The following is a 2,996-nucleotide window of genomic DNA, read 5'->3' as shown; positions in this document are numbered from 1 at the left end:
CTATAGTAAACTTTATTATAAAATACTGCTTACATACTATATTACTGTGCAAACTATATGGAAACACCAAATGTAGCACATAGAAAGTATTTTTTGAAATGATTATAAAACTATTTCACTTATTAACATTATTTTACTATAGTAAACTTTATTATAAAATACTGCTTACATACTATATTACTGTGCAAACTATATGGAAACACCAAATGTAGCACATAGAAAGTATTTGTTGAAATGATTATAAAACTATTTCATTTGTTAACATTATTTTACTATAGTAAACTGTATTATAAAAGACTGCTTACATACTATATCACTGTGCAAACTATATGGAAACACCAAATGTAGCACAAAGAAAGTATTAATTGAAATGAATGTTCTACATTATTTCACTATGGTAAACTTTTTTATGAAAGACTGCTTACTTATAAGTGCTATGTTTTTACTTATTAGGTTTTAAGGAGAATGCAACATGTTCCAGGGCCTCTTACCTGCGTGATTCATCATCCAGGTTTTGCACAAATTGTCTAAATCCCTACACACAGAACATTTATTGTACCGACTATAAGCCTTTGAGTTGCAGGACTAGAGTAAGTTTTATTACATTTTTAAACCAATAACACTAAAGTATCATTATAGTAACAAAGTACCCAAAAGAACAAAAGATGTAACTTTAAAGAAAATATAATAGTCAGTCAAAAGTTTTTATTTATTTATTACAAATATATATTTAAATGTTAAACAATATACAAATAAACATACTTTAGTAACCATATTGTGCTCTTGTTTCAAAAATTGTTCAATTCATTTCTTACAGCTATCTATTCAGATAAATGGCATATCAAAGCTTTGTCAGCTGGTGCTATTTAAGACGACACTATAAGGTTATCATCCTGTCGTGTGTTGTTCTCCAGATACGCTTGGAGCTTCCTGATCAGATCGGTCACAATTTTGGCTTTCGACGACCCCTGCACTGAAGATGGCATGCAATCACGTCCTCCTTTGAAGGTCTCTCAAACTGTGATGCCAGGTCCATTGGAATCGGGGTTTCCTTCAGCTTATCTTCAAATACCTCATCAAACACAAGCCTGATCACATCATCCACATAACTGTAGAAATATTGCGGTCAATAAATCTTTTGTTTTGATCATTTATTTCCCTGCTTCATACATTAAGTTTTTAATTATGAATGTATTTGAAATAAAACATTACTGCTTACGGTATGTCATTTGTGTTTTGGGAACATAGCCTTGTACTTTCCCTCTCCTGCTTTTGTTACGGCTTGGTGACATTGTAATGGATGGCTGCAAGGTACAAATACCTGTAAAATATAAACAAGCAATTAATTTATTGTAAAAGTAAATACTACTTTATTTAACAAAGTTACTAAAATACTTAAATACCTGCACAGCATTCCAATAAATGAGAAAATCAAACATTTTTTGCTGCAAATCTGAAATCTCAGGCTACGGACGGCAAAGGCATCCACTGATGATGGTGATGGAAACATTGTGAAACGATGCTACTGCCTGGGTTCCTATTATTATGCAGAGAAAAAAACTTTGTCATCATCAGTTATACATCTAATACTGGTAGAGGTTTCACTAGCTAAATACATCATATGTGTTACACACCTTTGCTCCTCATATGCCAGTCTGACTCCTTGTACTGTGTGTAATGATGTTGCATGTTTGCATACAGTGTAGAAGGATGTGTCCAGCTGCGAATCTAAGATATAGACAAATAAAACAAACATGTATTCAGTCAAAAAGACATATTATAACAATAGAGTACAACGACTATAACTCGTTAGACTATTCATTAAAACGTTAATGTATTACATGGCCCAACATTAGCAACACACATTACGTGTTTACTTCGTTTCAAAATCTAAGAAAGCTTCAAGTAAATACAACAGTAAAATACATATAACTTTAAACAAATCATCTGTACTTAGAGTTTCTTGAGTTTGATCATGAGAACAAATTTTACTGGTAACTTAACAGTTTAGCTGGCATTTGTATTTGTATTTAGCTTAGCAACTTAGCAAGTTTGTAAACATGTCTAAACCAACATCGATAAAAAAAACGATAGTCTGCATAATTCAACATACACGTGTGTAAATATGGTACATTGTTTATGAAATACAGTATTACAACACAAAACAATTAGCTTGCAAGCTTAGCTCTACACGCACATTATGTTAATCTCCGGTTACCGGTTACGTAACGTACAGTAAAAGGCAAATAATAAACGTGAATACTTACAGCCTGTGATCCAGAAGTGCACAGTAATCCAACTTTCAAGAGGAGACGTCGCGCAAATCCAGCTTCGGTTCATGAGAAGCAGTTATTGTGAAAACTCCGTGAACAACTTCTGACTGGATTTTTCCGGAACCGTATTAAACATGATGTCCTCTGTGTAAGTCCATAAAGTGCTATTTTTCCCTCGCATCTAAAGAGACAGCGTCTACTCGAGAGATTTAATCGCTTAAACAATGAAACAAGAGTTTGCAAACAGGGTCAAAGCAGGGACTCACAACCTCCGCCATTTAGCTCTCTTCTGACTCGGCGCTCCCCACCCCCGTCTTTGAGGGCGTACCCAAGCAAAGCAGAGAGGGCTGAACTATGATAATGTTGGTCTTATCTACGTCACTAATCCCAGGAAGTAAACTGTTGCCTACAATCCGAGTGTTTTTTGTAGTCCTCGAACGTTAGAGACGATAACTCGCGTCATCGTTTTCTTTGAGGTATGTACTTTTTGAATATCGTTAGCATGTACTAATGCACACTTACACACAAAAGGATGTTTAAAAACGTGTATCCCATAATAGGTGCTCTTTAAACGGGTTCTGCCGGTGGTCATTGGTCAGGCATCAGCTGGGCATCACAGTGTAGGAAGGCTAGTAAATCAGGGATGGTCTGACCTTCACATTTACCCGGAACTGGGTCTGTTTGTCTCAGTGTCCTCGGATCGAGGACGAGACAGGGAGAGAG

At 35.3% G+C, this 2,996-nt stretch overlaps 1 long non-coding RNA gene across 2 annotated transcripts; it reads right to left on the bottom strand.

Annotated features, from left to right (window-relative positions):
• Positions 1–969: 969 nt before the first annotated feature.
• On the bottom strand, positions 970–2,536 carry LOC135750377 (uncharacterized). Of its 2 annotated transcripts, XR_012336482.1 has the most exons (5): positions 2,268–2,536; positions 1,635–1,728; positions 1,404–1,537; positions 1,220–1,321; positions 970–1,109 (listed from the first exon to the last, which is right to left on the bottom strand). It is a non-coding gene; the product is annotated as an uncharacterized lncRNA (long non-coding RNA). The 2 variants fall into 2 exon arrangements; XR_010532708.2 differs by having other exon boundaries at positions 1,635–2,536.
• Between the last annotated feature and the right edge of the window lie 460 nt (positions 2,537–2,996).

Source organism: Paramisgurnus dabryanus, chromosome 3, assembly GCF_030506205.2.
Source record: "Paramisgurnus dabryanus chromosome 3, PD_genome_1.1, whole genome shotgun sequence".
NCBI classification, from domain to species: Eukaryota; Metazoa; Chordata; class Actinopteri; order Cypriniformes; family Cobitidae; genus Paramisgurnus; species Paramisgurnus dabryanus.
The sequence above is the reverse complement of the archived record's forward strand: the minus strand, read 5'-3'. Positions and strand labels throughout refer to the sequence as shown.